Consider the following 24,200-nt stretch of genomic DNA (forward strand, 5'->3'; position numbering starts at 1 on the left):
TTACTCGAAAAGTATATATTTTAGACAAAAAAAAATCAGTTCAAAGTTATCGGGCGTAAGATTTCCGAACAATTTCTACATAAAAACTTTTTTTATCTTTAATATTTTCTGAAAAATCTACGTCAAAGCTAGCCCATATGGGGCGTTTTAAGAGGACTAGCCACATTTACCAATACAATATCAAAGTAGCTGAAACAATATTCTTATTGGATCCATTTAAATATACTTTTTTATTTGGTGAGAGATTATTTTATGTACCTGTTTGCAGGGCTCTGGGAGAGTACAGATTCCGAAAATCCTTATTAAAACTTAAAAATCTACAACTTTACGTTGAGAAAACTTGTTTCAGAGTTAAAAGGAAATACCTAAACCATTAATCAATAGGGTACTTTCACTAGTGAAAAATAAATTATGAAATTTGAAAAAAGTTAAAATTTATGTAAAAATATACTTAAATATTCTGATTTCGAGTCATAAAAGCACATTTTTCTTTTATAATATTAAAATTAAAAATCGTAATTTTTAAATTGTATATCACGTGACCTAAAACGCGGGCAAGCCCTGATGTGATGTCATATCGGTATGAACCATAGACCATCAGTTAGTTCAGTGTAGATAGCTGGGTATAATAAATCCATAGATAAGCAATATTTATGTTTATTATAATTAGTTGTCTATGAATATATCTGTCAAAGTTATTTGTGTTATTTCGTATAATGATACCGATATTACATCACCAAATTGGATGCCCGCGTTTTTGACAGTTTAAAAAAGGTTTAAAATTTAATTTAAGTTTTTGGCAAGAAAGCGTGTGTATTTTTCCGAAATAAATTTTTGGTGTCTTTTTATTAGCAAAATCAACATTTTGAAGTACTTTTTCAAATAATAGGTTGGCTGATAAGTCCCCGGTCTGACACATAAATGGCGTCGCTAGTATTAAATGCATATTATTTTTATATAGTACCAACCTTCAAATGATTCGTGTCAAAATTTGACGTCTGTAAGTCAATTAGTTTGTGAGATAGAGCGTCTTTTGTGAAGCAACTTTTGTTATTGTGAAAAAAATGGAAAAAAAGGAATTTCGTGTTTTGATAAAATACTGTTTTCTGGAGGGAAAAAATACAGTGGAAGCAAAAACTTGGCTTGATAATGAGTTTCCGGACTCTGTATTTTTTCCCTTCAGAAAACAGTATTTTATCAAAACACGAAATTCCATTTTTTCCATTTTTTTCACAATAACAAAAGTTGCTTCACAAAAGACGCTCTATCTCACAAACTAATTGACTTACAGACGTCAAATTTTGACACGAATCATTTGAAGGTTGGTACTATATAAAAATAATATGCATTTAATACTAGCGACGCCATTTATGTGTCAGACCGGGGACTTATCAGCCAACCTGTTATAGTAGAATACCCTATTTCTTATTTGGTTGGAGTAATATTGATGATGTACGCTGTATCAGTATAAACGTAATTTTTCACTATACTAGAAAATATGTGTTACTGTCGTTTTGGCATACTTTGAGTAGAACTGAAGTGATATATCTGTATTTATTGTCTGACTATTTGCGTATACAAATAACCAAATGTCTGCGTATGACAGACATGTGATTATGTCGTATTTTTCATCAAGTTTAAGAAAAAAATATATTTAAAACAGAAACATATGATCACTGAAATTGCTACATAAATTAAAATTTTCCTCATATTCGAAGTTGTATTAACTTTTTAATGCACTGGGGTAGCGAACCTTTTAGTCCAGGAAAATAAAGGTTTTTCTCCTTAAAAAATCTAAATGAAGTTTTTTCATCGAGATTATCTTAATTTGGAAGAGAAAGACCTATGAAAATAATACTGTGTCCAAAAAATAAAGTGACATTTGAATTTAAACTGCGCGAGTTTGTTGTGCATTATGAATTCCTTCCGCCCGGCCAAACAGTCAACAAGGAATATTATTTGAACGTTATGCGTCGTTTTCTTAATGCTATCCGACTAAAAAGGTCGGAATTGTGGAAAAACAATTCGTGGTTTTTACAGAACGATAATGCACCATCCCATACTGCACTCATAATTCGTGATCATTTCGTCAAAAACTCAACCCATATCGTTCCGCAACCACCGTATTCACCTGATCTGGCGCCGTGCGACTTCTAGCTGTTCAGTAAGCTCAAAAGACCGCTTCGGAGACACCGTTTTGATACGATAGAAGAAATTCAAGCCGCAGCGAAGACGGAAAGTGACTACAACCAGTCTTTCCAAGATTGGAAAATCCGTTGGCATAAGTGCATTGCATCAGGAGGGAATTACTTTGAAGGGGATGAAATTGATTTGGAAGAATAAATAAAGAATTTTCAAAATAAATACAATGTCACCTTATTTTTTGGGCACAGTAAAGTCGGTTACTTCGTTTGTATCCAAGCGATGATAGTGTGATCAATTTTATCGCCCCATTAATTATAACTGATCAGACTGTCGATGCCTGGATTCGAACTCACAACTTGCCAGTCTAACTTGACGGTTGACACTTGACGGTTTCGAAAACCGTACGATAGCTTTTAGACTAATGGGCATCGAATCATACTAACTGAATTATACTTTTATGGCAAAGTTAATATAATATGATAAAATATTGTTGGCTTTTGAACTAAAATTCTCATCATTAAAAAAATTATTATAATTATATGCAAATGATAAAATTTACTTTACTAACTAATCAATAAGTTGAATTTATGTGTGTTTTGATAATTCAGCAATTATGAATAATTGACTGTTAATACGCGTTAAGTATTTGCGTTTTAAACAAGAAAACAAGTGCGAATCACTTTCACGTATCGTGGATTCCGTTAATTTTTTAAGTTCATTAATAGCTTATAGTAGAATTAGACCGAGCAAATTAGTTATGTATATTATTAGGTAGATTTTCGTTCTATCTATAAAAAATAATCGTCATTTATTCTTTTATGATTGACTATTTTGATACGCCTTTATCAACTATCATTTTCATACCAGATATATATGAAATATATATCAAGGTGTACTAAGTTTAGTCCCAAGTTTGTAACGTTTAAAAATATTGATGCTACAAACAAAATTTTGGTATAGGTGCTCATGAAACCATCTAAAAAATCCATTTCCGGTTGTCTGTCTGTCCGTCTGAGTACACTATAACTCAAAAACGAAAAAAAATATGATGCTGAAATTTTTATAGCGTGCTTAAGGCGTAAAAAGTGAGGTCCAGTTCGTAAATTATCAACATAGGTCAATTGGGTCTTGGATCCGTAGGACCCTTCTTGTAAACCGTTAGAGATAGAACAAAAGTTTAAATATAAAAAACGTTCCTTATAAAAAAATTAACAATTTTTGTTTGAAACATTTTTTTTGTGATATTCACTGTTTACTTGCGAAGGCGCAAATTAGGCGTAAAATGTATAGTATGTATTACATGGGAATATCAGTTATGTATGTATGATTATTATGTAAGTGTAATGTGACAGTGTAATCAACACTGTCCTATACATGGTATTTGAACAATTAACTCAGTCAATTGTTTGTTTCCACTTGTTACTTTTATTTTGAATCTCATAACACTTTGGCCTAAAAACTCACAATTTTGGGTTAAAATAAAATATTATTATGTAAAAAATAAATTATTTTGCTGCTAAAATTTCTCCCAAAAGGGGGTTTATGCGATTTAAAGCCAAAAAAACGATTTTATAGCCAAAAAAAGATCTAAACATTTTGATTAAAACAAGTGAGTTTAAAAATGGCTCGAATTCCGTTCTTGTGTGTGTATCATTGAATTTATTTTTTATCTAAAATTCCCCTGAAAAATGCTCGCAGTAAAATGTTTTTATTTCAATTATCACTCAAAAATAATAGTTTTTTTTTTTGCCATTGGGTGAGATTGTTGAATTTAGATGACGAATTCGTGATCAGCGACCAGAAATAAACCCTACGAAAGATCCTCGCAACAAAATGTCTATATTTAAATTTTAGCTCCAAAGAAGCAGTTTTTTTGTACAAAAATGGCACGAATCTCCAATTGAAGTGTGTTAATGAAGAAGGAAGAATTTATGGAAGAATTTCAATTCTCGTAGGAAATGTTTATATTTAAATTTTTGAGGTCTGTTACGCCAGCGAAGCACGAAAATCGTATTTTAAAAATGCCTTAATTAGGTACTTTTTAGGTGCTAATTAGGTCTAGAATCAAAAATTTGGTGCTCTGTAATTTGTACCGCTACTCAATTTTTAAAGTTGCGTTGTTAGCAACGTAATGGAAATAATAATGAAATATTTAATATTAAGGAAACAAAATTAGGTGCTTATTAAGCTTTAAACGATCAGGATCGCCTCGGATTTTGTAAAACAATGGATCCAAAAATCATGTGTCTCTAAAACTAGGACAAATGCTTAGACAGATATAAACTTAGCGCGGTAATTAAGTGCTAATTAGGTGCTTGCAAAAAATTAAGATGAAAACGATCATAAATAAGCGGAAAAAAATTCTCGATACCTGATTTGATAGAAAGAATAAACAATATACAATAAAGTCTTAAAATACTCGTAAACTATCACATAAACAATCAAAATAAAGTACTAATTAAGCGCTTAATGAAAAACTTCTGTATTGTTTTAATTACGAGTTGGTTGGGTTGAGTTTGTCGACTATAGAGGAGTTGGTTGGGTTTTTGGGTACTTTACGCGATGGCTTATGGCTTATCCCTTATGGCTTATCCCTTATGGCTTGAAGGGTTAGGTTGAAGCTCTCCATTTTCCAAGTGCAGGCAAAGGTTAGTGGTGATAAATGTTTCTAAAGATCTAAGGAACATGTAGAAAAAGAATAATTTTTTTAATTAAATTACGTTAATTAGTGTTTTTGTCAAGTTTTCTACGTTATCCAGCTTATTAACTCGATTATAACATACCTAATAAAATTATCAATTCGATATCTAGTCTAGTTCACATGAGCCGTTTTTGAAAATTCCAATTCAACTCCTCAGAAAACTATGACCAAGGTGTCATTCGATGCTTAATTGCGTTAGAAAGTTATTAAAAAACAAGTGAAAACAAACAATTGATTGAATTAATTGTTGAAATACCATGCAAAGACAGTGTTGATTACTCTATCACATTATTAAAAATACATACATGTTACACATATGTAACTGATATTCCCATATAATACACACTATACAATTTACGCCTAATTTGCGTCCTCACTGGTAAACAATGATGTTTACGAAAAAATATTTCTTGCAAAAGTTCGTTATTTTTTTATAAGAAATATTTTTTACATTTAAACTTTTGTTGTATCTCTAACGATTTACAAAATGGATCATACGGGCTCAAGACCCAATTGACCTATGTTGTTCATTTACGAACTCGACCTCACTTTTTCCATCCTGAGTACGCTGTAAAAATTTCAGCTTGATATTTTTTTTCGTTTTTGAGTTATCGAGTTGATAGACGGACAACCGGAATCGGACTAATTAGGTGATTTTATGAACTCCTATACCAAAATTAGCATCGCATCAATACTTTTAAGCGTTACAAGCTTGGGACTTAGTATACCTTGCATATTACATATGTGCATGGTATAATTATCCATTATTTGGACAAAATTCAACACATGAACTTATAGTAAAATTTTGCAACGTAATTATTTTGAATACATCGGAGAACTTAAATGATAATTATAGTATATTATTATCAATAATTAACATGAAATCATAAATATTTAAGAATTAAATTACAAATATGTATTAATAAAATTCAAAATAATTTGATAAATAAAATAGCAAATACCTTTACATCGTTAACTGTATAGTCCCGGCAAAATCCGTCATTGAGCATGATTAATTTTCACATGCAAAATTTTTGCAACATCCCGTTTAAAATATGTTGCTGGACGTAAAAGTGCAGGTTGCCGATGGGTTACCCGGTAACATATTCAAATGTTATTAGACATTTTTCTCTAACCCTCCAATTTTTGAGTAAAAAATTCGTAAAATTTGAAAAAATGGGATTTTTACGATTTTCATTCCTCAAAAACTCTTTTCATAGATTTCAGAATCAGATTTTTAATATTTATAAAATTTTTATTTGTTGTGTAAAGCTTACTCAACAACATCCCGCCAAAATTTTTGGCCTAATTATTAATTTTTAAAAGAGCGCGCGAAAAACCACCCAACAATAACGATTTTCTATTATATACATGCTAGAAAGATGAGATTTTCACCGATCGATTCGAAATAAAGTCAAATTAACAGGAATGTTCGAAAAATTTCTTTTTTGACAACAACCTGGAACATTAGAAAAACGGAATTTGCAATTTCTGCGGAGTTGCGTTACTTATTTGTTTACAATATCCTATCGAGTTATCCATCGGCACCCTGCATGTTTTATGAACATGTTTTGAACGGGATTCTGCAAAAATTTTCCATGCGAAAATAATAGTAGCATGCTCAATGACGGATTTTGCCGGGACTAGTGTGTCTAGAAACATCTAGAAACTTTATTATAATATATAGAACAATGAAACTTAATATCTAAAAGAAAAGAAGTGGAATTTTCCTAAAGAAGTGGAATTTTCCTTGACTTTATAGTGAATTGACTTTATAGTTTTATATAGACTAAGCATCGCCTATCTTTTCGTACAGTGAGAAGTGTGCCGGCAACTGAGGTAATTGCTTAGGTCAGCTAGGGATATTTATCAAAAAAATACAGATTTAATATAGGGCCATTTATCAAAAACACATACATTGAATGTTAAATTATCACAAAATGTTTTACATAAAACATCGTGATTTCACTGAACTTTTTCGCTTTTTGACTTAAAACGAATACTTATCACGAATCACTTTAGATTTTTCTAACGAATCTACAATGGTTGGACCTACGCAATTACCTCAGATGTTGGCAGGATTAAAATCGTTTGATACTCAGTCTATATAACTCTAACGTCAATAAATTTTCCACAGTTTTATATTAGTATAGGTTGTAAAAATTTCGTTTCAAACAAGTGAAAACAAACAACTGACTAAGTCAATTATTGAAATACCATGTATACCATGTATAGACAGTGTTGATTACTCACATTATACATACATGCATGTCACACACTTATAACTGATATACCCATATGATACTACAATTTGCACATAATATGCGCTCTCACGGTTAAACAGTGATGTTTAAGAAAAAATGTTTCAAACAAAAGTTATTTATTTCGTATATAAGGAACATTTTTTACATTTAAACTTTTGTTCTATCTCAAACGGTTTACAAGATGGATCCTGCGGATCCAAGACCCATTTGACCAATGTTGCTCATTTAGGAACTCGACCTCACTTCTTACGTCCTCAGCATGCTATAAGAATTTCAGCTTGATATCTCTATTCGTTTTTGAGTAATCGTTTGACGAGAGACAGACTGACAACCGGAAATGGACTTTTATGAACACCTATACCAAAATTTTTTTCATAGCATCAATATTTTTAAGCGTTACAAACTTGGGACTTAACTTAGTATACCTTGGTATATTTCATATACATGGTATGAAAATCGGCCATCCAGCAAATAAAAAAAGTTCAAATGAAACTTCCACCTGATTAAATTGTGTCCATTTTTCGACTTGTTAGCCTCGAAATTAACCGAGATCTGCCAATTTAAAATGGTGTATTTTTTGCTCATTCAATTAGATAAATGCTCAATATACGAGATATGCTCAATAAATGAAAAAGTATCCATCTTGTAAATTGTTATAGATTGAACAAAATTTTTCATGTCAAAGTCCTTATAAAAAAATTAACAACTTTTATTATGGAACATTTTTTCATTAAGGATGTATGAGCATGGCAAAAAAAATAATTGATTTAAAGGCTCAAAATTTTTAGGTAGACTTTTACTCAAAGAATATGTGGTTAAAATTTCCCATGCAAATTTTTAAGAAAAATATCATTAAAAAGCGATTTAAAATACATTGCTGTTATGGAGAAATCTCAAAAAAAAAAAACATTTTATGAAAGTTTTTGATAATTTTCACTTCAATGAATGAAAACAAAGCTAAAAAAACTTCTTAATAGAAAGTTAACACATGAGCAAAGCTATTGAAAAGAAAAAACCAAGTGTCTCCATCCATATAAGGGATGTACGAGCAGAGTAGATTTAGGGTTGAAATTATTTTTATCTTTTTCAACTTTGATGATAATTTTAGTATATTTTTATAAATGTAGACGAAAAATAAGAATAAAATTTTTCGACACCTGCCTTAGATTACCAAATATCGGAAGGTGAATTATTAAACAAAATTTTCAATTTTCGATATTTTGAAAAATACGCCAGATATCGAAAGTATTCTTAGTATTCGTCTTATATCGTTAAGTTATAACATAATTCACAATCAAAATGTAAGTGTAGTGTAAGCTACTTATTCTAACTTTTCTCAGTTAAATATTTAGAAAACAATTGCTTCCTCGGAAATTTCGTAAATAACCTTTTTTGTGTAAAATTAAATTACGAATACATTTTATAATAACTAAAACTGTCATAAACTTAATAGTTTACGAGACATTTTAAAAAAATTTTTAGACTTTTCATAGATTATTTCTTGCATCCGAATAAAAATAATACCGGTGAAAAAAATTTCACTTGGCTTTTTTAAACAGAAAAATCTTTATTTTCTTTGGTTTTTATATTAAACATAATAAACTTAGCAAAATTTTATTTTCAGTAATTCTAAGTAGAATGACGAGTGTATTTTATGATAATAATTTTTTAATGATTGTGTTTACACGAGGCATCAATTAATCATTATCGCCATTAATTACAAACAAAATTTAAGGTAGTTTGTACTTCAAGTTATGAAGTCCTGTCAAGAATTTCACCACCCTTCTCAATTGGATTCTACATGGAGTTTCAGCCATGCTCTGCGCAGTTGAATAACCAAGCTGTAGTTTGCACATCTTGGACTGTCGCATGCCATGCCCAAAATTCCAGTAATCAAGATTGGATTGTCGTAACCAATCCTTCATTCGGTAAATTACGGAGCATCTTGCTATAGGAATGACAGGCTCTAGTGAAAGGACCGTTTGAGACGATCCCTTTCGTGACAACGAGTACATTGCTTCGTTTGTTTTAATACCCAGATCAGTTGAACTGTGTTATTCAGTGGTAGATGATTCAGTTCTTCGAAACATTCACAGACTAATCCTCGATTTGAATCTTGACTCCTAAAGAGCCCAGAGTGCGCCCTGACTGTCTGAGAAGACACCTTTAAGCTTGGTGAAGTTTCCTAATTGAAAAATCAAGAGGATCCATTCGTATAAAAATATGATCCAGGAGGAGTAATAAGCTGGCAATGCCAGATTAGTCACGTAGAAAGAGTAGCAAATGCTACAGGCCCCGCGAATTTGGGGGCCTCACGCTAAGGAACGTAAAATACTTTGCATGCTTTGAACGCGAAGCACTTAGGCTATGCTTCACTTCCACTTGAAAATCTAAAACTCGAATTCGTCATGTTAAATCGTAAAAATAAGTAGGTATTTTACGAACTTTTAACGTTAATTTCTAATGTTTCATTATAGTCGATATATGACGAGCATCTATACCACATTTCTACATTTCTAGCGGCCAGATTTTAATTTTTCTATATAGGTATACATTTACTTTGCGAGTTTATGTAGCCGAGATTGTACTTTTTAAATCGATTTTAATATGATATCGATTATAATTATTTCGAGAAAACAGGCGAACTATTTAAATTTTATAAACTCAGTCATGATCCAATCTACTGTAGTTGTTTGATTTATTTTAAAATATAGATGTGGCTACTATTATTGAAAGCAAGAAACAGGAGCCTCTGGAACAGTAATTTTATAAACTTTTATTAAAAAATTCTTTAGAATCGTGTTTCGCAAACTTAGAAATTACCTTGCGCATTAACTTGTCGCTCATGATCACTAACTGCAGTGGCGTTCTTTTTCAACATTTAAACGTATTAAAAATGAATAAAGAAACACGATGAGCCAAGAAGGTCTTAATTATCTCACTTTGTTGAATATACAGCATGATTTGCTTAAAGAAGCCGATATTGAAAGTGTTATCTTTAAATTTGCCCATATTAAATCCAGAAAAGTTTATTTGTTTTATTTAAACAGATTTGTTTTATTTAATATCCTAAACTTGAGAACCTAAAGTAAACCAAGGACCCCTTGACAGAATTTGCTACAGGCCCCGCGCTGGCTTAATCCAGCACTGCTCACGGGAAGGAAAGATTACCTTAAATTTGCGATTAAAACGGTAAATCGGAACAGTGAAATCCTGTACCATTTCTACAAGTGGGATTACAGTCTAGTGTAATAGATAAGATAAGATATCTGAGTAAATATACTCCAAAACAAATATATGTCGTAGATGTGTTATTGGTAAACGATCTACCTAAGGATTTAAATATATCGATGATGAATTTAATCAATATTGATTTAACAAAAAATTATTATTCATTCAAATAAAAATATTTATATAAAATAAGATAAAAATCAGTCAAGTATAAACACAAGCTGATAAAAGTGTTTATATTTGTGTTAAGATAACAAAGTGTCTTATTGGCTCAAGATATCTTCCAAATTTAATTTTATTAACTGTGTAATACGAATTAAAAGTGCTCGAAAATATAATATTTTTTTCACAAACCGAATATCTTCGTAACTTTAGTCTTAAACAAAAAATTAAATGAATTAAAATTTCATTTGTTCTATTTTTATACCATGTTTATATGAAATATACAAAGTATATTAAGTTTAGTCCCAAGTTCTTAACGTTTAAAAATATTGATGCTACCAACAAAATTTTGGTATAGGTGTTCATAGAATTACCTAATTAATTCATTTCCGATTGTCTGTTCGTCTGTCTGTCCATAAGCACGATAACTCAGAAACGAAAAGACATATCGAGCTGAAATTTTTATAGCGTACTTAGGACGTAAAAAGTGAGGTCAAGTTCGTAAATGAGCAATATGGGTCAATTGGGTCTTGGGTCCGTAGGACCCATCTTGTAAACCGTTAGAGATAGATCAAAAGTTTAAATGTAAAAAATGTTGCTTATCAAAATATAAACTTCAAATTTTTGTTTGAAACGATTTTCATAAACATCACTGTTTACCCGTGAGGGGGCAAATTAGCTTAGAAACATTATATGGTAGTCGTATGCATGATTATAAGTAAACAACAACAATAAGTAATAATAATAAATAAGTGGGTAAACAAATTAAAAAAATTCATTGAATTGAAAAAAATGCATTCGTGTCTAGAACTCAAATATCCTAATTGGTAGGGCGCTTGACATGAATCATACAAACATGGGACTGAACTTAATATACTATGTATATTTCATATATACATGGTATAATAAAACTGTATTGCTTATTGAGTTTTATTACGTAATTGATAACTTAAATGTCAAATTGAAACAAAAAAATGATGCAATGATTACGTGTTGCATAATCCATGTTATTTTTATACAATTACATATTTTGATAATAAAAATTATTAATTTTCACAATGATATACAAAGTCAGTTCTTCGCAATTGAGGAACTCGATGCAATATAAGTTCAGAAGTTGTACTTCGAGAAAAATCATAAAGATAATTTTTTTTTTGTATTAGATGTTAAATATGGTCTGGTGTTAAGTTTCTTTCATTTGGCGTTAATTTCGCTTCTTGCGTTTTTTTATACCATGAATATGAAATGTACCTAGGTATACTAAAAGTATCAAGTTTGTAACGCTTAAAACTATTGATGCTATGAACAAAATTTTGGTATAGGTGGTCATAAAATCACCTAATTAGTCCATTTCCGGTTGTCTGTCTGTCTGTCTGTCGTCTACCGTCTGTTCGTTTGTCATCACAATTACTCAAAAACGAAAAGAGATATCAAGTTGAAATTTTTACAGCGTGCTAAGGACATAAAAAGTGAGGTCAAGTTCGTAAATGAGCAACATAGGTCAATTGGGTCTTGGGTCCGTAGGAGCTATCTTGTAAACCATTAGAGATAGAACAAAAGTTTAAATGTAAAAAATGTTTCTTATAAAAAAATAAACAACTTTTGTTTGAAACATTTTTTCGTAAACTTCACTGTTTACCCGTGAGAGCGCAAATTGAATAGTATGTATTATATGGGAATATCAGTTGTATATGTGTGAGAGAGTAATCAACACTTTCTATACATGGTATTTTAACAATTAACTCAGTCAGTTGTTTGTTTTCACTTATTTATTTGTACATTCTTTTCTTCTTCAGATAATTGTTATATTGGTCTCTTATTATTTATTTTCTCTTTCTGTTCAAATTTTTTCTTTCTTTTTTTCTGTTTCCCGAATTCACAATGGTTTTGGGAAATCATAGTTTATGTATATCTTGATACCATTTAGCATTGCGCGTTTCTTTATAATATTCTCTTTAGATTTCTTTGATAATAATTTCACTTTAATTGGCCGAGGATTAGATTAGTTATGAGAAAAACGCGAAGCACAATTGAAGTACCGATACACAATAGGTTACTCTCCTCTATAAATCTACTCAGTGGCGTAGCTCGCTTTGGAGGAGCCCTGTATCATAATTAGTTGGGAGTCCAAATGACGGAAAAATATTTCTGACAAAAGAAACAAAAAACGCTTATAACTTCCTCTTAGAAATTAATAATATAAGTATATACTTTTCTTGCCTTTTTTTCGGCAAATTGATTTATTAAATCATCTACAGCTGAAGACGATATAAGTTTTCCTAAAATTTCTGCCTCTATAGACAATAGTGACAAATCTGAAAACCGTTTCTGTCCCCTCGAAGTTCTTAGGTAATTTTTTATCAGTTTTAATTTTGAAAAATTTCTTTTAGCTGGTGCGGTTGTAAGATTTTAAGCATGTTTTCAGATCAATTAATTGTTCATAAAGATCAACCGAGATATCTTAACTGTATTTAGCCGACAATTTTCCGGAAGCGTATTTTATCCCTTTGTTTGAAGAATATAGGATTTTTTCCGATTGTAATACTTCAAACATATAACTCAGGTCACAAGTTGCTTATGCTCACACGTTCGGGGCCTCTGTACCCGGGAGCCCCGTATCATTGATACGGCTGATACGGAGGTAGCTACGCCCCTGAATCTACTCCAGTATGTTGAAAATGGTTGTGTGGCATACATATTGAATTTTTATTTGATAAGAGATATTATTGTATTCAGTTATATAAATTAAATAATGTCAACGTAACGTTTTATTGTTATCAAAAAGTAAAGAAAAAGTAACATAATATGAGTTTATAACCATAACCAAAGACTATAGGATAGACAAGAAGCAGAAGTATAATTATAAGTGACATCTGGAGTCTGAGGCGATCAACTATTAAGTTTGTAGGCCTTTGCGGGTATGACTATTAAGTTTAACTACTTTGCGGGGGTGACTATTAACTATTAAGTTTGAAAGCCTGACTCGGTAGAGGCGCTGAAACTCGTATACTACGATTTTACATTAGCTCATATGGGCTGCTTCTCCTCTATCCTATGCTCTTTGACCATAACATTCTACATATCGAAATTATTATGAACGAACCATACAGACCTGTCTTTAATTAATTCATTTTCACCACTTATACTATTTCTAGAGTGATACTCACCTGCTTCGATGGGTTTAAAAGTAAAGATTGATAAAGATTGCTCTCGCTTATTCCCTTTCTATAACACTCGAAATAATGGTAAGGATTGTTTTACACAGGTAAAATATATGTATGGTTTTCTATTTTTTTAAATGTATAATAGTCATAATTATTCATTGAGTATATCAGAGAAGATGGCTGTGAAATATTTTATTTTGACTATTTTTACAGAAATCTGTAATTTATGGTAATATCAAATGACTACTTTTACAGAAATCTGTAATTTATGGTAATGTCAAATTAAATTAATTTTTTTTTTTTTTTATTAATATGTCTTTGTAAATTATATCTCATGTGTTATTCTGAAGTATTAGCTATATTGCTGTACAGTTTCATTAAAAACCATTCGCTAGTTTTAGCGTGAAAGCGTAACAAACAAACAAACATGCTTACTTTCGCTTTTATAATATATAGAGATTTAAAATATTTTTTGGTAAAATAAAATCAAGAGATCAATCTTCCATGCATAGTATATAGTAAACGAACCTTTTTCTTACGGAAAAAATTGTTTGGTGGGTGTATTGACTTGCGGTCATAAATTGGCTTCAGATATTCCTAAAAAAAAAGTCTATATCGTTTAAAGCGGAGGTATTAGTTTTAACCTCCGTGCCATTGGGGTTCAAAAAGGGGTTCAAAACCATAAATTCAACCAGATAGAATAAAATAACTTTTAAAAGAAAAGTAATCCGAAATTTAAGATATTTTTATTAATAAACTAGTTTATGCAGCTCTCCCCCTCCTTCCTTTCGGGGTTCGGAAAGACTCTCAAAATGAAAAAGACCATTTTCTTGCAAATTAAGATTTTTGATGACGTATAAGTGAATTTTTGGGATGCCGAATTTTCAGTCAAACTGTTTCATTTGTTACCCCTTTCTTTTAGCCCACATAAGTAGTCCCCATATAATGGTGGAATGTGAGAGCCTCCAAATTGGATTAGGTCTAAATAAATTCTGGAAATTTTAAGGGGGGTTGTCAGATTATTTAAATAAATAAATGACTTCAAAAGTAGGCCATATTTAACATTGGTCTTATGGGAACACGGTAGATGGATGGCATGTTTTCATACATTTCTCCAAAACTATTTGGTGGAAATTAAAAAAACTATTTAAATTAAAGTTAAAACCTTAATAAATTATTGAAAAAAAAAAAAAAAAAACCGTCGTGTCCAATTAATTAAGGATGTATGAGCCCGTTAGTGGGGACACAAATTTAAAAGAAACACATATTTTCAATTTTGATGGTGAATTATGTTATAACTTGACAATATAAGCCGAAAAGTAAGAATAAAATTTTTCGATATTTGTCTCTTTCAATCTTTGTTCAAATATTTAGCTTTCGATATTTTGAAAACCAAGGCAGATGTCGAAAAATTTTCTCTTATTTTTCGTCTACATTCATGAAGTTATAACAAAATTCATCATCAAAGTTAAAAATAAAGTACAAATAATTTCTACCACAAGTTTAAGCATGCCTAGGCGCTCGTACTACCTTAATTGGTTTCCCGTTAGTTTATGAAAAATAAAAAAATTTCATGTCAATGGACATTATTATGATTTATGATTAATTATTTATGATTTAGTAACATTGGAGACTCTTGTACCAAGACTTTATGTGTGTAAAAATCAAGATCAAATCCATCATTCGAAGATTGAAGACTTGAAGTGCTTGATGTCGGACATTCTTGCAGAAATTAGTTTCATTCGTCACTAATTAAAATTTATGATAATTTTCTGATAAATTATCGAGTCGTGTTTTTGAACGAGTTACTAAGTATGTGAGCCGGATTATTAAGTATGAAAATGAAAAATTATCAATAAAAAAAGACACATAAATCCGTCTCTGCTCAGAAGACTGGTAGGGAAAAACCAAATTAAAATTATTTTTTTGCGGTTAGTTTATGAATATATTTTGACTGTGGTCAAATAATTCAAAGCAATATAGATTTTATCAACTACCGGTTTTCTGTGGAAAGTACGTGAAAATAAAAAATTCAAAATGTAAAAATAAATATAACTTCACATTATAAAATCGTAGGAAGGGACGATTTCCTGCGGATATGTAATTTGTTCATTTCACTATGATTTTTTCAGTATTTTTCTACATATAAACTCGAATTTAAGATTATAATGTACAAGTTCCTTATTGAGATCCAATTTTAAATACAAACTTAGAAAAAAAAGTAAATATTTTTCTAATAATATCAATCAATCTCTATCAGCTCAGATATGCTTGATTTAAGCATGATCGCTTTCGCATTCGCAATTCCCATTCGCGAATATTTGAGATATACAATGTTAAAAATACAACGTTATATCACTAATTCCTACCTATGTAATTATTTTTGGGATAATTATTACTAACAGATTAGATAACAGCTTGCTTATTCATATTTAACGACACGCAAATTTACTGGATTCAAAGTTTGCATAAATCAAAACAACAATTTCATCTTTTATAAATTTATTGAAGATAAGATATGAAGACCTTGGGGGTATGGAATTAAAATTTCCAGATAATTTAAGGATTAAATAAGAATTCATTATTGATTAATTATATTCACGCCATTTAAATGTCGTTCTAATGAGACTCATGTTTTGATCATCTTTTTAGGACCTTTAGAAGCAATTTTCTTTTTCAATTTCGTATTTAACGATCTTGAAACCTCTCAGATATAGTCTAGTCGACAAGAAAATGAAGAAATATAGAGACAATGTTCTTAAGAATATGTGTGATAGCTCAATCGATTCGTAATGATATCTAGAAAGATGGGCCGGAAGCGTTTATCAGTACATAAAAAATTTGAACGTTATGCAATACTGGCAGACATTTCTCCAATCCACCTCTCCCCCAAAAACAACTCCCAAAGTAGTAAAAGTGGTTCGTTTGGTAGTCTGCAGTGACAGGAGTGAAATGTTTGCCAGTTTTTTCAGTTTTTACTTACTTTGTTATACAGCAATTTTCGGGAATTCTCCTACGCTTGATTTCAAATTACCGTCATACTGCCAGTCTGCGATGTCTGCCGCTATTTTGCCATAAAAATAGATGTTGGGACAAGAAAGTTACACTTGAGTTTATCCGTTTAGGAGCCACTTTTTCCGATTTACGTTAACCCCACCTACTTTGACTTACCGTTGCTTGCAGACTATTAGGGTCTACTTTTTCCTCCAGATTTCTACACCCGTTCTATCTCGAAAATGACCGTTCTGTTACATATATATCCTATGAGAGAAAATGCTCCACATCGGCTCAGGAGCTTATTTACCACCCAGCAGAAAGTTAGAGTTTCTGGATTTTGTGACGCGCCATATCCTAGAATATACGGTGAGGCTAGGCCAAAAATGCCAATAATACAATAATACAAAAATGCTGGGAATTGTTCGTAATATAAAATACAATAGTTTTTTTAAATGTAAAGTAAAGAGAATGTGGTGTCTGGAAGTAGGGTACTTCTGTACCACTCTATGGGGGTGGTAAACATTTTCCACCGGCTCTCATAAAATTCTACAGACGAGGAATCTATTCCTTGGTCAAATAATTTATTTCCTACAGTATTTTGGTGTAAACATGTTTTAGAAAAGCGAATACATTTGGCAGAAATCGATAAAACAAAAATATACGACAGATTTTATAAATTTTTGTATCTCTTTCAAGTTACAAGAACGAATCTTAATTTATTATTTCCGATTGAAAATGAAATTTGAAAATACATACAAATGAAACGGCATGACCCATACAAGCAATTTCTAGTTTCACATTCAATGAATTGTTTCGATTTTAGATGGGCTGTATGGGTGGTTTTGACCCCCGGTATAAACTCATTATTACAACAAATATCCTTTTGCAAGCCGTGGTTATTTTCAATGTCAATACGTCAAATACAATTTTATTTAAATATTTGTAATTTTTGAAAACCTCATTTTATTAAAATTTGAACAGGTATTGAATATTTCGTCTTTGAGTTGTTATATTTACAATTTTTCATAATTCGAGGTTTCATGCCATAAGGTGCCACATGGTTTCATGCCATGTATCCGTCAATTTACCAATTTTATTAGCGCCATTCCAATTGTTAAAGAAGTCCGGCCGCCAAGTGACTAGTCAATTAGTCAACAGGTATGACGTAAATGGAATAAAATGCTCTAAAAATATCGTAAAAACGTCAAAAACCGAAGTTTTTCTGTTTTCTTTTTGGAAAGCGTCGTAGGTAAAGTTTTTTTTTTGGATAAACAGAATCTGTGATAAATTTTCTTCACGATGAAAACTTTTGTGAAGCTCAATCACCGATTAATTTTTGTGTTTGTTGCTCAAACAGCCGGACTTGGTCAAACAGCAGTAAATTGTTTCAAGCTTTTATGCATGTAACTAAAATATTTCTTGAGGTTTAGAAATTCTTAAGATAACCATATATGTAGGTAATTATATTAGTAGCGAACTAGTGGCACATTTGGCCCTCTTGGATTGAAGTAAAATGTTTTCATCAATGAATATAAGTAGATAAGAAGGTTGCGTATACAGGTACGAATACCATCTGGTATTTGGATCCTGTATTTACAACAGAGTATTATTACAGAGTGGCATCTGCTCATGCGGTTGAGCCAATCACATCACTATTTTGTTATAATATTTTTAAGTGGTAAAACGAATAAAAAAAATATTGTTTAAAACTATGTTACATTTCAAAACAACAATATTTGAAATTTGTTAGACAGTAGGTATATTACTTTCATACAAAGAACTCATGCGCTTGTGTCAACTTCACCTCTTATTTGCTCTCGATATGAGGTTGAGACAATCTCATATCGGTTTAGAATAAGAATTTTTTTCAGTTATTATATTTTATAAAAGCCATATTCTTACAATGCCACTGTTTAAAAAAATACAAAATGTCTTCTTGACTTGATAATAAAAAAACTACTTTCCATCCGGGGAGTGAGGAGAAAATAGTATAGGCTACGGAGTACATTGAGGGAGAGAGGAGTTCCAAATAGACTGGAATTGAGCCACGTATTTTATGAACGCTTCCTTATGCGGGTATTTAAACAAGCACAATTTAAAAATAGGTGAATTTTTTATCGACTGTCCTGAAAAGTTGTGTTTTTCTAATACGGCCTTATGGTATGAAGCCCTCCATTAATGAATGACGTTAAATTTCACAGAGCTTTGTATTTTAACAATGCAATTGAATGGTAATTGATGGGATACATTTATAACATGAAATTAATAATACACACACAAAAAATATTATATAATGAAAAAATATTATGTAAACAAAAAATATTATAGGTTAGGTTAGGTTATATTGGCTGTCCACGAAGAGCACACTTAGGCTATAGAGCCCATTGTGATACCATATATGTGTTTTACCACCTTCCCGTTGATAATTTCATTTATCAGCTCCTCGATTTCAGAGGCTGAGTGCACCTCCTTCATTCATATACCATGCACTACACCAGCCCATCACAACTATTAATTAAGTTACGTTATTACGTTGGTTACGCCTTAACCAACTGACCTAATAGGGCGAAAAACAAAAATATAATACACAGGCCATCAACAAGTACCGGATCGGCCAATTCTTACAGAACAGTGGTCATTTCAAAAAGGGCATATCAGGAGCATTGGTAGCCACTGGGCTAGAGGGGGGAAACCTAAAAGATACAAAATGTGATTTATAAGAAAGTTCCTGATTGCTTAATAAAAGAATTTTTGGCCTTTTCTTACGCTTGTGACTTTATTGGTTGGAGATTTATATTTTGCTCAATTTAGTTCATTAGAATTCCAATAAAGCAATTTTCTACAACCTACTTCGTGATGTTCTGACTACGACTTTGGTTGACTAGCCGACTTGCCGATTAGTCGGTTGTAAAAAGACTGTTCGGCCGACTATCCCGAAAAGCTGGTTATGATTTCTTTACGGATTTTCTCTCTTGAAAATCGCTTCTCCACGAGTCAGAGTAATGTTTTTATGTAAAAAATAATGACAATAGTACAATACTGTTATTGTTCATCAAGATCGTTAAGATTTATAGAAAAAAAAGCAAAATTAAATAAAATTAAATAACTCCACCTATGTGGAGGCAGAAACCGGATAGTTGGTGATTTTTGCCGACTATTCTCCGACTAGTCATCAATTACGCAAGTGGCCGGACAGTCGGCTTTACCGAGTAGTTTCGCCCGTAAGCGCTCCTCTACTTTGGGTTTAACAAAACCCACACTCAAACTACTTTCTAAAGAAAAAAATTATCTATGAATCACAATGACTATCAAAAAATAAAAATCAGTAAACAGTATAATTAATTCCATATATAAATATAACAATAATATTTACACAAAATTTATGAGTGAAAAAACAGCAACTTCACCACTGCATGTTGTATTTTGGTATCATAAACGTTGTTATCGATGTTCAAGGGCATTCATAATACAATTATTGTATATGATTATGAATCATATCATGTCTCAAAAATGATCAAAATTTTTAATTCAGCGGCGGATCTGACTGGCCTAGTTACAGAAACGAAATACTAAAAACGGTCAAAGTATTCGTGTTCAGCGACCCCAGAAACTTCTGAGTAACGAGTTTGGAATCATTTTCATCACTATTAAGGTGATTGTAAACCTACTGCAATATTGTAAAAAGGTTTTGGTTTATTGCACGGTACATACATATAAACCAAACACATGCTTTGTAGTCAAGAAATTACTTATTTTTAGCTTTATAATAATACGCGACTACAAAAGTATATAATATATTGTGTGTAAGTGCTGCTTATAAATTTGATAATATAGATATCTCTCTTCAATAATCAATACTCTAACTATAGTCGTCTCTGTTCATTAAATAATGGATCTTCGATGAATTCATAATTAATTTAAAATTTTGTTTTTAAATCATCGACAACCTTATATTTTTATGGTATTATTATGAACTACAAAATTGTCTTAATATTTAAAATAGTTTTTTTATCACACTCTCTAGATTTTTTGATGTAGAAATATCCAATTGAAAAGGATAACCTATATGATTCATCATTTTTTCAGCCAAGTTTGAACGATAATAAAAAAAAGCCCGATGACCTAGGAATTTTTTGTGATTTTTTGAAACTTGTTAATCAAAAAATGTATTTATAAAGTTTTATTAAAATTCCTAGTATTATTCAATCCTTGCATATCTCTATTTTAAATGTCATTATAAAATGCATATTATGTATACAAATTGCATTTTTTTAATTTGTTATAAATCATTATAGGTCACAAAATATCCTGACGTCCTAACGAATTGAATGCCAATAACCACATTCAAATCTGACTTATTGTAAAAAATTTTCGAACTTCATTGGATCGTTTCTGCGACATATCAATATAAAAGGGCCTTTCGGTCAGACTATCTGAAAATTTCTTAAAAGCTAATCCGAAACTCACATTCTTTATAATTGTGAAATCTGAGCAAATTATTTTCGAAAAAATTATGAATAAAATGATACTGAAAGCTGAATTTCGAGACTATTTTATTTAGTGTTTTTTATCAATTACTTTATTAAGTTAGGCTTTTTAGTATTCATAGATGGCAAGAACGTTTAAACCTGTAGTTTTCCAATACGCCACTGATTCAAGTTTTAATTGCAAAAAAAGTCATATAATTTTTTTATGGGATATTACATATAATATGTATTATATAAATTTTTAGTATTGCATTTTGGGCGAACTGTTAAATATAAATAGTTGAAACATGTTAAAACATCAACGGTACAATTATATTTTGATCATTAAAGTTATACAGATATTTCGATTTCGAAAAAAAACGTTTTGTAAACTTGCTCTCCCAGCGCTAGTATAGAGAATAAAGCTGTTTGATAAAGCAAAAAATTTGAATTGGTTCTACTAACTAATGGTGAAGTAGCTGAAGTTAAGGGAAAAGGATTAAAACCACATTAAAATACGCGCCGTTTACTCTACCTCAAGTTGGTGTGAAAATGAGTTATTCAATTTTACGAAACAAAAATTTAAGACACCAATTGTTAGATATTTTTCTAGTTTAATTTTGTATATATATATATTTTCCTCGTAAAATAACTCGGAAAGGAAATACTGTCAAAAAACTGCTTTTTGACGTCATTTTTCTAATATGGCGGCCCAAGCGGCAGAGATACGAAGTAGCAAAGTGGAAATTCGAAAAAAGCACCGCAAAATCTACAAAATCATTCATTTTCAAAACTCCCGGAAAACTTTCCAGGTAAATCTACCAGATGAGTATACTATCAGGCGAATTACAGATTGATGAAGAAACATTAAAGATTAGATTATTTTGTGAGGTTATTATCAAAAATAAAGCACATAAATTCATAATAGGGTACTTTCGGTAGTGAAAAATAAATTATGAAAATTGAAAAAAGTTAAAATTTATGTAAAAATATACTTAAATATTCTGATTTTGAGTCATAAAAGCACATTTTTCTTTTATAATACTAAGAATCGTAATTTTTAAACTGTATATCACGTGACCTAAAACGCGGGCAAGGCTTGATGTGATGTCATATCGGTATGAACCATAGACCATCAGTTAGTTTAGTGTAGACAGCTGGGTATAATGTATCCATAGATAATAAATATTTATATTTATTATAATTAGTTGTCTATGAATATATCTGTCAAACTTTTCTGTGTTATCTCGTATAATGATACCGATATTACGTCACCAAATTGTATGCCCGCGTTTTTGACAGTTTGATAAAAAAGGTTTAAAATTTAATTTAAGTTTTTGGCAAGAAAGAGTGTGTATTTTTCCGAAATAAATTTTTGATGGCTTTTTATTAACAAAATCAACATTTTAAAGTACTTTTTTCAAATATAGTAGAATACCCTATTTCATAAAATTTTAAATTCATTTATTTAATTTTCAAAAATTTGATCATTATGAATGTTCATTACAAAATGAATCAAGAGTAATAAAATTTGCAAGTAATACTAGCAGATAAGTAATAAGTAATACGTGTTTCTTTACCCCATGAGTCATGAACTTGAATTTCATTCAACACATCATCAAACAATATTTCCACGTTATTCTTTCTTGTTTATATAAAAAAATAAATAAATAAATAAATAAATGTTTTCAATTCTGATATAATGTAAATGTTAAAAAATTCGTAAGCCGCAGAGTTCCATCACCAAAGTCATATTTCCCCCTTATTTAATGTTTCTCATGTTAGATGCCTTTTATTGAAATAAAATTTTTGTCTTTTTTCCAAAAACATAAAACGTCTTCATATAAATAAGTGCTGATTTTGTTGGATGAAAAAAGAGGAAGAAAGACTGAGAATTTGCCTCCCCAAAAAACTTATTCTTGATATCAAATTACCGTCATAATGCCAGTCTGCGGTGTCTGCCACTATTTTTCCATAAAAGTACATGATGTAACAAGAACATAGCACATTGATTTTATTCGGCTAGGATACATGTTTTTCCAGTAGCTCGAAAACCACTCGTTAAAAATGTTTGTGACCGTAAGAGTTTTTGATCAGAATGATCCAAAGAGCAGGGTGGGTTAGAAAAAGTTTCACAGAAAAGCATTTTCCTATCTAATCTTGTGGGGTCTTTTCAGCTTGATTACAATGTTCGTTTTTGAGTTATCATGCCGATGGACGGGTAGACAACCGGAAATGGACTAATTAGGTGAATTTATGTTTATGCATCTCTGCGAAAAATCATCAAATTCGACACTTCAACAGGTCATTTAAAACTTGTACCTTCTAGTTTTGGCATCTATTGGTCAAAAATTTGTATCAACCCTTGTCGCTTTGCACGGAGAGTTGAAAAGGTGAGAAAAGTTTCTAAATTTTATATAAAGTTTAGAAGCGTCAAATCAAAATTTTAAAAAATATTTCACAACAAATTTGTCTTAACCTCTGGAAAGCTTGTTTATTTTCTTGTAAATGAGCTTTAAAAAAATTCCCGTACAAGCTTTTTGGATCAAGATATTTGCTTATCCAAACAAAATTGACACTTCTGGGTTTAAAATCCTCCATTTTTGAAATATTCATCGCACTGAATTTTTTTTCATATCGTTCGACAACTTAAACTACCTCCTTTTAAGCCCTGGCATATTGTTTTGTAAAAACTCCTAATTTTCGTTTTTAAAACATGCAAAAAAGCAGAATTTTTTCATATTTAAAGCATTTTTTCATCTATTCGTCATTTAATAAAAAAAAGGCATTATCTAAAATCTTTGCATGCTTATTGGAAAACTTGTACTTTCTAGTTTTGATATAAATTGTTATCATATCTTGCCGCTTTGTACGGAGGGTGGAAATGGTAAAAAATGTAGGTTAGGTTATATATTGGCTGTCCACGAAGGACATACTTAGGCTATAGAGCCCATTATGATACCATATATGTGTTTTACCACCTTTCCGCTGATAATTTCATTTATCAGATCCTCAATTTCAGAAGCTGATTGCACCTTCTTCATGCATATACCATGCAGTACACCAGCCC

The 24,200-nt window shown here is 30.9% G+C and overlaps 1 protein-coding gene across 1 annotated transcript in view; it reads left to right on the forward strand.

Moving 5' to 3' along the window:
• The window catches only part of LOC123302208 (xaa-Pro dipeptidase), an 85,392-nt gene that overhangs the window by 39,363 nt on the left and 21,829 nt on the right, over positions 1 to 24,200 (forward strand). The window lies entirely within an intron of this gene.

This window comes from Chrysoperla carnea, chromosome X (assembly GCF_905475395.1).
Source record: "Chrysoperla carnea chromosome X, inChrCarn1.1, whole genome shotgun sequence".
Taxonomy (NCBI): domain Eukaryota; kingdom Metazoa; phylum Arthropoda; class Insecta; order Neuroptera; family Chrysopidae; genus Chrysoperla; species Chrysoperla carnea.